The following is a 12,844-nucleotide window of genomic DNA, read 5'->3' on the forward strand; positions in this document are numbered from 1 at the left end:
AGACTCTTTTTCGAACTCTTTTAAAATGATAATTTTATACCTTCATATTTAATGTTAAATCTAATCCCAATTTAAAATAATCTTTTGGCCTCCGACCTGACATTAATCTTCCTGACTACACTAAATATTTAATAATTCAAATCCGCTTTTCTAATAAAAATAACGACAACTTGAAGATTTCAATAGATTCTATAACAATATAATATCTCATTACTACAATATTAACTCCTTAAAATTGATTAGATTACATCCAATTCCATTCCAACAGTGCTCTTCGATACTCTACAGCCGTCCTAGGAAATAATACATTATATGATCTATATCAAGCCGAGTCAACTCGATTCCCATTCTTACTCAGATAATTCAGCGTACTCCAAGTATAGAGAGGTTAAAGGTCGAGCCATAGAATTTCGCTGTTCATTAACTAGATCGGAGTTTGTAACCGACGTGCAATATCCGAATCGGGGATGGCTTCTTCGGAAGCCGATTCCCTCGTGAGCCAAGTGGTAGTCCCGGCCTTAGAGAAGATCATTAAGAACGGTTCATGGCGGAAGCACTCCAAGCTTGCTCACCAATGCAAATCTCTCCTTGAGAAACTTACTACGAAGTCGCCTTTGTTTCCGTCAGATTCGGAGCCTGATAACTCGATCCCTGGTCCACTCCATGACGGCGGTCCGGTGGAATATTCCCTTGCTGAATCGGAGACTATTCTAAGCCCACTGATCAGCGCCTGCGCCACCGCATTCAACAAGATCGTCGATCCGGTGGTTGATTACATTCAGAAATTACTCGCTTACGGTTACTTACGTGGCGAAGCGGACCCCACTGGAGGTCCCGAGGCTCAGCTCTTATCGAAGTTGATAGAATCCGTCGGCAAATGCCACGATTTAGGCGATGATGCCGTTGAATTACTAATTTACTAGTCTTGAAAACGCTTTTATCGGCGGTAACATCCATGTCTCTCCGAATCCATGGTGATTGTTTGTTTCTGATTGTGAGAACTTGTTACGACATTTATTTAGGGAGTAAAAATGTAGTTAATCAAACGACGGCAAAAGCTTCTTTGGTTCAAATGTTAGTGATTATTTTTAGGAGAATGGAGGCTGATTCATCTACTGTTCCAATTCAACCAATTGTTGTGGCTGAAATAATGGAACCTGTTGAGAAATCAGATGCTGATGGATCAATGACTCAGTTTGTTCAAGGCTTTATAAGTTATAACTAAAATTATGCAGGACATTGACGGAGTATTGAATCCAGCGGCACCAAGTAAGGTTTCTTTAGGTGGCCATGATGGTGTATTTGAAACCACTGCTGTTGAAACCACTAATCCAACTGACTTGTTGGATTCTACTGATAAAGATATGTTGGATGCAAAATATTGGGAGATTAGTATGTATAAGACAGCATTGGAAGGGAGGAAAGGGGAGTTGGCGGATGGTGAAGTGGAGAGAGATGATGATTTGGAGGTTCAGATTGGGAATAAGTTGAGAAGGGATGCCTTTTTAGTGTTTAGAGCACTTTGCAAGTTGTCGATGAAGACACCACCAAAAGAGGCTCTGGCAGATCCCCAGTTGATGAGAGGGAAGATTGTGGCACTTGAGTTGTTGAAGATTTTGTTAGAGAATGCAGGAGCTGTATTTAGGACAATTGAAAGGTATCGTTAACGTTTCCTCTTTTTACACATTTATCTGATTTCTGTATTTTTATCAATTTGCCTTTTGAAAAGTTTCTTATGGTTAGCTCACAGTACCTGTCCTGATCCTCATTCTGCAAAGAGATTTGAAGCAGTTGAGAACAGTCCTACTCCTGAACCTGTAAATGTCCCCATGGAAAATGGGAATGGAGATGAGGCTGTTGAAGGATCAGATTCTCATTCTGAAGCCTCTAGTGAAACTTCTGATGCTTTAACAATCGAGCAACGTCGAGCATTCAAGCTTGAGCTTCAGGTATTTATGTAGATGATGTATGTTTAAGTGGTCTGACTTTGTCTAGCTGATTGTCATTCATGGAATCTAAGTTAAAATTTGTGGCAGGAAGGTATATCACTTTTTAACCGGAAACCTAAGAAAGGAATTGAATTTCTAATTAAAGCAAATAAGATTGATGACTCCCCGGAGGATATTGCCGCATTTTTTAAAAGTGCATCTGGTCTGAACAAAACATTGATTGGTGATTATCTTGGAGAAAGGGAAGATTTATCACTTAAAGTGATGCATGCCTATGTTGACTCCTTTGACTTTCAAGGCATGGAGTTTGATGATGCAATTCGAGCCTTTCTGCAAGGTTTTAGATTGCCACGTGAGGCACAAAATATTGATCGAAACATGGAAAAGTTTTCTGAGCGTTATTGCAAATGTAATCCAAAGGCTTTCGTCAGTGCTGATACAGCTTATGTCCTTGCTTACTCTGTTATATTTCTCAATACTGATGCTCATAATCCAATGGTTAAGAACAAGGTGCATATACATTCTATATCTTATCTGATTAGCTTTTAGTGCAAGAAAATTGATGTGGTTCTCCCTTTCCTAATTGATATGTGCAGATGTCAGCTGATGATTTCATAAGAAACAATCGTGGCGTAGATGATGGGAAGGATTTGCCAGAGGAATACTTAAGATCACTATATGAGCGAATATCAAAAAATGAGATCAAAATGAAAGTAGATGATTTGTCTGTGCTGCAGAAGCATTCAATGAATCCCCACAGAATATTATTAGGTTTGGACAGTATCTTGAATATTGTGATACGCAAGCGTAATGATGACCAGCGTATGGAGACCAGTGATGATATTATCAAGCACATGCAAGAACAATTTAAACAGAAAGCTCGGAAATCCGAGTAAGATTAATTGGTTTTTAACCGTTTATATTTCCGTTCCCGTATATGGAGAGATTCTCGTTTGACTGTCTATAGCTAGCTAAACTCATTTTATCTGTGCCTTTTTGTTTTTAATAAAATCATTTTATGCATTTATTCATGAGAATAAGGTGGAATTTCAATAAGTATTTTCATTCAATTTTTTATGTAGTTCAAGCTTAATTAATGAACTGATATGTTGTAAATATTATATTATTCTATTTCAGACATTTTTGGCTTTTACCCTGTCATTTGTTAAACAAGATTTTCACCCATGACTGAGCAAGACACGTTTTAAGAAATATGGTATTTCTTGTTTGGAGAGGAAAGTTTGTTTTTGATTGTTCCCTGATTTATTTTGTACTGGCAATTTGTAGGTCAGTTTATTATGCAGCTACATATGTAGTGGTTCAGAGATTCATGGTTGAGGTTTGCTGAGCTCCTATGTTGGTTGCCTTCAGTGTGCCTCTTGACCAAAGTGATGATGAAATAGTTATAGCATTACGTCTTGAAGGTTTCCGCTATGCAATCCATGTAACTGCTGTGATGTCCATGAAGACTCATAGAGATGCTTTTGTGACTTCATTAGCCAAGTTTACTTCACTGCATTCTCCTGCAGATATCAAGCAGAAAAATACAGATGCTATCAGGGTTAGTATTTTGCTTCATCTGCACTGTGTATTTTGTTAGTAAGCTTCTTATATTCTTTATCTAACAATTTTTATGGTGTTTAATTTGTTTTTTTCTCCTTTATCTTATCCCATTCACGTGCTTGTAACCTGGCAAACAATGTGATGTCATGTATTCCTATCAGCAAGAACCCCTTTATTTATTTATTTATTTATTTTCATTTAAGCAATTGCTGATAGTCATTGTAACTTTTGGTACAGTGAGTGCTGAGTGCTTACTAGGGCAAGGTTATCCTTTTTCTTTTTTACTGAATGTGATCATTCCCCATGTCTGGAATGAAATTACTTTTTGAATTGGAACATTAATATGTGGCCTTTGGGAGCTTGTTAATATGATGCTTTTATTTGAAAGAAAAATTTCCATTTGCTTGTTGATCTAACATTGAGTTTCCTTTTATATTGTTAATAGGCAATAGTTACAATTGCGGATGAAGATAGAAATTATTTACAAGAAGCTTGGGAGCATGTTTTGACATGCGTCTCGTTTTGAACATTTGCATCTCTTGGGGGAGGGTGCTCCTCCAGATGCCACTTTCTTTTCCTTTCCTCAGAATGAGTCAGAAAAATCTAAGCAAGTAAACTGTTCTTCCTGTTTTAAAGAAGAAGGGACCAGGGAGAATTCAGTATGCTGCTGCTTCTGTGATGAGGGGCTCATATGATAGTGCAGGTATTGGAGGTAGTTCTGTCGGAGCTTTCACATCTGAACAGATGAACAATTTAGTCTCTAATCTCAATATGTTAGAACATGTTGGTGAAATGAATCGTATATTCATACATAGTCAGAAATTGAATAGTGAGGCTATCATAGACTTTGTTAAGGCGCTCTGCAAGGTCTCCATGGAGGAGCGGCGATCTAATCTGATCCTCGGGTTTTTAGCCTTACGAAGATTGTTGAGATTGCGTAAGATTCATTCCACTTCTCTTCCTTGTGTCTTATTTTAATGCCCTATGTTTATATTTCTTAACTATTAGTTTTCTGATCTACTGACAGGCACTATAACATGAACCGGATCAGGTTTGTATGGTCAAACATCTGGCTTGTACTCTCTGATTTCTTTGTGACTATTGGCTGTTCTGAAAACCTGTCAATTGCAATTTTTGCAATGGACTCTTTACGGCAGCTGTCAATGAGATTTTGGAGCGAGAAGAGTTGGCTAATTACAATTTTCAGAATGACTTTATGAAGCCTTTTGTTATTGTCATGCGCAAGAGCAGCGCTGTTGAAATCCGAGAATTATCATCAGATGTGTCTCACAGATGGTGTTATCTCGAGTCAATAATGTCAAATCAGGATGGAAGAGCATGTTCATGGTATTGATTTCTTTAATTACTTTCTGAAACCCTATTCTTCAAATCAATTTATTACTGAACCGACATCTTTTTCAGGTTTTCACTACTGCAGCTTATGATGACCACAAAAACATCGTACTGTTAGCCTTTGAAATAATGGAAAAGATTATTCGAGACTATTTCCCATACATAACTGAAACTGAAGCAACCACCTTCACCGATTGTGTGAATTGCCTAATTGCATTCACCAACAGTAGATTCAACAAAGACATTAGTCTCAATGCAATTGCTTTACTACGTTGCTGTGCCACGAAGCTTGCAGAAGGGGATCTTGGCTCCTCATCAAATGATAAGGATAAGGAATTTGGGAAGATTTCCATCTTCACCTAACAAGGGAAAAGATGGAAGACAAGACAATGGAGAGCTAGTGAATAAGGATGACCATCTCTATTTTTGGTTCCCGTTGTTGGCTGGTAAGGAAAAGTGAACTAGTTTGTTTTTATATATTTGAAATTGCTCGGGATTTTAAAGGTATTTTTATCCTAATACTTCACAAATGCATTCTGTTCTGAAATTGCATCAAATTTTGTTGTTCAGGTTTATCAGAACTCAGCTTTGACCCGAGGCCAGAAATTAGAAGTGTTGTTTGAAACTTTACGCAACCATGGTCACCTCTTCTCACTACCTTTGTGGGAAAGGGTGTTTGAGTCTGTCCTGTTTCCAATATTTGACTATGTGCAATATTTGACTATGTGCGTCATGCTATTGATCCTTCTGGTAGTGACTCACCTGATGTAGGAATTGTTAATGACATTGATGAACATGATCAAGATGCATGGCTCTATGAAACGTGTACGTTGGCTCTCCAGTTAGTTGTAGATCTTTTTGTGAACTTCTATAATACTGTCAATCCTCTTTTGAGGAAGGTTCTGTCATTACTTGTAAGTTTTATCAAGCGTCCCCACCAAAGCCTAGCTGGTATTGGAATTGCCGCATTTGTACGTTTGACGAGCAATGCAGGTGATCTTTTTTCGGAGGAGAAGTGGCTGGAAGTAGTTTCTTCATTAAAAGACGCTGCTAATGCTACACTTCCTGATTTTTCTTTCATTGTTACTGGGGATAGCATGGTTGGAAGCAATGGGCATGCTTTGAACAACCAGAGCAATGAGGCCTCTGCTGGTTCTGACACATCTCATGGTGATTCAGAGAGATTGAGAACATAGCGTCTTTATGATTTGTTATCTGATGCAAAGTGCCGAGATGCTGTTCAGCTTCTATTGATTGAGGTAACAATTCATCTGAATGTCGAAAAACTTTATGAAATCCTTCCTCATCATTAAAAAACATTGAGAAATGGAGATAGATTCCCGCTTTTTTTTAAAAAAAAAATTCTATTAATTAAGAGTTAGATGACGGAGGATTCAAACTTTTAGAAGATGGTGTACCCTCAGTATATAATGCTTAAAACATTTGTAGCTTAAGCTTACACCTTTGACTTCTTGTCACTTCTAGGCAGTTTGACACCTGCATGAAGGGTTTACATGTTATATAGCTGCTTGACTTGCACAAGATCTCATACAGAGCCAGTAAAATAGAATGTGCTGGCAAAAGTATTTAAGTTTGTCGGTGATGCTTTTTAAAAACCAAGTGTTTTCTTTTTCACCTAAATAGATAATTTTGCTTCCTTAAAACTTTTTGAATTACTATGCTAAAGTTGTTTCCAAATATTGGTATCTGTAAGTATTTTCAAATCTGGTGTTGCTTTTAGATGCTTTGATGTTGCAAATGATTTATGTGTGTAGTTTCTACTCTGATAGGCTCACTGTATTTTCATGCACAAATAAGTCCACGCTATGGAAAGAGAGGTAGTACTAGTAGGAATATTAGACAATGGCCTTGGGCTTATTATTGTTCATCCAACATATTTTTCTGGAATTAGTCCCCTCCTACCAAGTTTTTCAAGTTTTAGAAATGTTGATAACTAACACAGCTGTTTAACACGGTTAAAGTTATGGAACAAAGGCTTTTTTAAAGACCTTTTTTCGAAATTGAAAATTTCTAAAATGATCAAGTTTTGCTGTTAATTGATCTTTTCCTCTTCTTTTTTCTTCCGTTTTTTTATCTTATTTATTGTTTGTAGCTAAGATGTAATTAAAGAATATATCTATTTTATGTTTGAAGTGGGCTAACTTTAACTCTTGGGTGTTGTTCTGTTGTTATTTTCTTAACAGGCAATGATGGAAATTTACAACATGTATCAAACTCACCTTTCAGCTAAGAGCACCTTAGTCCTCTTTGAGGCAATGCATGCTGTGGTGTCCCATGCTCACAGGATCAACAACGATACTGTTCTACGTTCCAAGCTTCAAGAGTTTGGTCCCATAACCCAGCTACAAGATCCTCCGCTATTGCGCCTTGAGAATGAGTCGTATCAGTTTTGCCTTACATTCTTGCAGAATCTGATATTGGATAGGCCTCCAAGTTATGAGGAGGCTGAACTAGAGTCCCACATTGTGGATCTTTGCCAGGAGATATTACAGTTTTATATCGAAACTACACGCCCTGGACAGGCTTCTGAAACATCTCCCAACGGACAAACACAATGGATTATTCCTTTAGGTTCTGGGAAACAAAGAGAACTGGCTGCCCGTGCACCTCTTCTTGTGATGACTATGCAGGCCATTTGAAGTTTGGGAGAACCTCAATTATTCCCTCTTTTTTCGAGTTTGATAGGTGCCAAGCATGGTTCAAATGAGATCCAGGTAGCTCTCAGTGATATGCTTAGCTCCTCAGTCGGTCCATTTCTGCTTCGATCATGTTTGTCCCGGTGAAAATTGGACAAATTTTTTAATGTGTATGATAAACCTCCCCCCCCCCCAACCCCTCGAATCTAACTCCATAGTTTTATTATCTCCTATAGGTTATATAATAACTCGAATATAGTGCAAGTGTATGAAGAGTATTAGAGTTGGTTTTTAATTGGTTAGTACTTCCCATCTTGCGGTGTAGTTTTATGTGGGATAATAGCCATTTTCTTCAGAATAGATATCACATTACACTAGGTATAGGTAAGTGTTCCATTATCCAATCATTCACGTCCGAACATATCTACTACGAGTGTTGTCCATGGCTCGATGCCAATATTTTATGTTTTGTAAGAGCTGCAATGATTACGGTGTTCTCCAATATCTGTACTTCCTAATAGCATCAGTCTCCCCGATCAGCTTGATTGGTTTTTGGTTGAATGAAATATCTGTTCTTCCTAATAGCCTCGGCCTTAATGTATGTTTTGAAGTGATGAAATGGAAACGAATAACTGCTTTATGGAGGAAGTGCTTGATGGTATGCCCTTCGGTCCGTTCAGGTGGTGAGCCACGTTCTTCCTCACGAAAGAAGCCTTTCAGAGATAGGGCTCTTCTCTTTACAGAAAGCACGAGTGGAACGCTTTCAGGTCTTTATGGCTGTCTTCCTCTTTTGACTACCGGCATCTTCGAGCAACTTGGACTTATTTTCTTTATCCCCTTTTCCATTTTAACAAAGTTTCAGATAATCAATCTTCCTTCAAGAAAATTATAATTATTTAATACGAGAATTTGAAGACCACTCATGCTGTGTAGACGCATACATTATGAGGTCGGTGCCTTGTAATATCCATCATTTCCGGTGTCCAAGCTGTTCCGAATTATATTCGAATGAGTTGTCGAAAAGACACGCACATAAAGTTATTCAATTAGATATCATTCCAGTGCTTTTGCAATGGCCTTTTTCAATTTGGTACGTAATTTTATTTTCCCAATTAGCTACATAAAGTTATTCGATTAGATATCTAAGGTGACTTTTGTTTCAATTAAGTACCTGCATTTAGTTTTTAATTTCAAATTGATGCATAAATTTAATTTTTTGGTTTAAACCAATACTTATAATAAGTAGTTTATAAATAAGAAAAGCAAGTTTAAGCATTAATTTGAATAACAAATATATTTCAAATATTTAATTGAATCGAAAATTTAATTAAATCTTAAAATAAAATTTATCTATCAAAACATATATTTAACCTTAAAAGTTAAAACACAGTCATGTTGTTTCCTTAGTTTGGTCTTGTTAAGATATTCATTTATTGTTTATAGTCCAGGTCAAACACCCATAAAAGAAAAACAAGATAATTAATGAAGTATATATATATAATTAATCATTGATATCCGATCTATTGACCGACTAATCCAGATCGGGTATTACGATGGCGAGGGTAACCCTCCCAACCTAATTTTCTCCATTCGCAAATGTCAAAATTCGAAGATCTGACCTTGCTTAAGATACCTAATGTCTCATCCTAATACACCAACTAGTTATTGGTATATATCTTTTAAAATACTAAAGAAAACAGAAAACTTCTCAAAGCTATCATTACATTATTGTCCATTTGAGACAATTATCTGTGTGAAACTGAGAATCACACATTAAAGGACGTGTACTTTCTTTTCTTAATATTAAATTTACAAATTTCCAAGTTCTCATCTACCAAAACTCGAAAAATATTAGGCTAAACTATTTATTTAACCATCCAATTACTGTTGTATTCTGTTTTAATCATCTCACTATTGAAATTTTACTTCAGTTACTAACATTATATTTTTATTCAATCAATTTGATCCTATTAAAAATGATAATATTACATTTATTCTTTAAAACTTATATATTCAATCAATTTGATCCTATTTAAAATAACTCAACAAAATTAACTTGTTATTTTTACAAATATTATCAAATTTAATCCTAATGTTAGGTAACAAGGTGTTGCAATGAGACGATAATGTTTGAGAATTAAATTGATAGAATTTATAAATATGTAGAGTTAATTTTTTTTAAATTATGATTAAATTGATAGAATGCATAAATTTTAACTATTAAATGTATAAATTATATTATATCATTCATTATTTCCGTTATCTTTTCTAAAGATCGATGATCAAAATAGAATAAAAAAATAACATTAATGACTAAAATAAAAGTTTACTAATATATCAATGCAAAAGTTCCACACTTAAACAACGATTATCAGGAGTGGAAGAATTGAAAGAAGTCATAGAAGCAGGTGAAGAGATGACAACAATGATTCCAAAAGCAAATCGCTACCAATCACGTGAAAACCTCGGTTTGGTCGGCTGTTTAATCCCCCACTGCTCGATGTGGGAATTGGATTAATTAGCTAAACAAAACAACCAAAGCTTCCGATTGGCCCTTCCTTTCCATGGAGAGAGGACAGAGACCAAGAACATGGAAGCAAATCAAAGCCCTCACATGAGGTGGTCCATGTTAGCTTTATATTTGTTTTATCAGAGAAGATGATGGGTTTTAATTTGTTTAATAAAAAGGAGGGTATTTAAGATAATGCTGATCAGAGTCAGCACTTAAACCAAAGCTCCCAAACGCTTGACTGACTTATTCATTTGATTCATCTCTTTCCCCCAAAACCGGTGAACGGGCGCATTGATCGGAAACCCAAGACTTGTGTTTTATTATAAGCCTGCACATTTTCTTGTGCTACATAGGTTGGCTCATATGTTTAATCCTCCCTTGTTCCATGATTAGCCAGCGTTCCATTAAACACAAAGCAGAAGCGACGAGATGCTAAGCTTTTCGGCCGGCCCTGCCTTGCAAAGGACCACTTTCTTTGTTTTACAAATTACATAATGAACAGTGGGTGTAGCTGTTTCAACAATTCATTATTTATTATCAGCTGCACAAACCGACGGTCAAGGAATATGTTCATTCAAGTAACTGCTTTATATATAAAACCATATGATATGAACGCCCGCTTTCTTCTATGACTACTCTTTTGTACCTATACATCTAACACTCTTTAATTAATTCAAATATGGAATTATTTATTTAAATATCTAATCTCTAAATCGATGCAGTTGGTACATAAACAAAGACGAGGCAAATGAAGAGTATTGGAATCCTAGGAACCTATGTCCTCCCCCCTTAAGACACGCCCTGACATTATTTCGTTGCTACAATTTCCCATGCATCCCCATCCCATCTCTTGAAAGAGCGCATACTGACAGATTTAAATTATGTGGGCTTTTGGTTTAGTCATGTCAAACCATCGTCGGGATTGTCCCAAGTACGTAGAAAGTACACTTTTTTCTTGAGGTACTTAGGGAGTGAAAAGAAGTATTAAATGGAGGACTAGGACAGTATAATCTTGAAATTGAAGGTGCTTTAATTTATGGGGTTTTTACGAGTTTGATTATAATTTTACTTTTCTGACACCGTTTGACCAATATTTTCAGAACTAGCACCCTTTCTGCTGAGTTGGCAAAGGCGCGTCTCCGGGGGCGCGCTTTACCCGTGTTTTTCGCTGAGTTGGATGCCACGTGTGAAAGGCGCGTCCCCGGGGACGCGCCTTTGCCAACTCAGCAGACAAGTATTTTATTATATAATAAATAGTTTATTTTTATTATTATTATAAATTAATAATATATTATGTAAAATGTTTCGATTATAATGTAAGAATTATCAAGTTTCGAGTATTTTTGATTTTGATTATCGATCTATTAATTTATCATTAATTATTTAAATGTTATCAATCAATCTAGTCATCTCATATCAATATTTAACGAAAATATTGATGCATAAGTTAATAAATTAGTATAATTACATATTTAATCTTCAAGACTTACATATTTTATAAAATTAGTCTTATTGAAAATTTAATTTAATAAATTTAATCCTCTAATCAGAACATGAAATGTGTCATCGTATACATAAATTTTTTAATAACTTTTAATTTGTTTAATTTAATATTTTTCTCTACTTAGAAGGTGGAATTATTATTATATTTTAAAAAAATTATAACTAATAATATTAAATATTATATTAAATAAATATTAAATATTTTATGTATTTAAAAGTTAAAAAAATTATTTAGGTGTACATACATTGACAAATTATATAAATGCAATAACATTAAATTATTAGAAATAAAAACATTCATTTAAAAACTTTAATTACATAAGAGTTAACGGTTATATGATAATAACAGAGCTGGACATTTTTTTCTATTGTGCCCGATGTTTCTACAATGCCCACATCGTTTTTGTTCTGTTGACTTCTCCCGAATATCCATATCACAATGTATTCTAGTAGATTTTGGACGACCTGAGTCCCTCAATAGCAATGGATCTGGTACAATTGTAAGCCAAGTTTGAATCTCATTTGGGTCTCTTTCGTTTCCTATGGGCGGAAACTCAAATTCATATACCTTGAAAACTTGTGAAAGTTGGTATATGGGATCAACATAATTTTTGTAGTCCAAATGCGAATGTGAGCAAGCAGCAATGACATGAGAGCATGGATATTTGAGTGCTTGAAAGAAACCACAATCGCACCACCTCTCTTGCAGATTAACTCTGAAAGAGTTAGCTTCAATCCCTTGCAACGGACGTGGCATTTCGGTTACACGAAACAATTCACGGGTGCGAGAAAAATTTGTAACTAACATCCCATTTGATGTAGCCACTTTTTTCTGTAAATCGGCTACTAGTCTTGGGTGGTAAATATGTCCGTTTTGCATCCAAGTAAGAGCTTGTCCACCGAGTTTTGCAAAGAGTTGACCCAAACGAAAATAAGTCGTTTTGACCAACGCCATGACTGGTAAATGACGCGCCCCCTTTAAGGTTGAATTTATTGCTTCAGCCAAGTTTGTTGTCATATGACCATAGCGATACCCCCCGTCATATGCATTTGTCCACATTTCTTTGCTGATGTCCATAATGTACTCGCACCCCTTCTTATTTTTGCCAAACAGCTCTTAGCATCGACTCAAACCTTTGAGGTAAGAGTTCGTAACCTAAGCCATTAGGAATATGTAATAGTTAATATGAAGTATAAATAAGTAATAAGAAATTGATAGAAAAATTGGGAAAAAGTAACATACCCATCCGCACGACTAACTGACGTTCATCGTTCTTCTGTATTTTCCGTAATAGTTTGCAGCAATA

General features: G+C 35.9%; 1 pseudogene; it reads left to right on the forward strand.

Moving 5' to 3' along the window:
• The first annotated feature begins 432 nt into the window (after positions 1-432).
• Positions 433-7,882, forward strand: LOC120132957 (annotated as a pseudogene).
• Positions 7,883-12,844: the final 4,962 nt, after the last annotated feature.

Source organism: Hibiscus syriacus, unplaced genomic scaffold, assembly GCF_006381635.1.
Source record: "Hibiscus syriacus cultivar Baekdansim isolate YM2019G1 unplaced genomic scaffold, ASM638163v2 tig00110570_pilon, whole genome shotgun sequence".
Lineage (NCBI taxonomy): Eukaryota > Viridiplantae > Streptophyta > Magnoliopsida > Malvales > Malvaceae > Hibiscus > Hibiscus syriacus.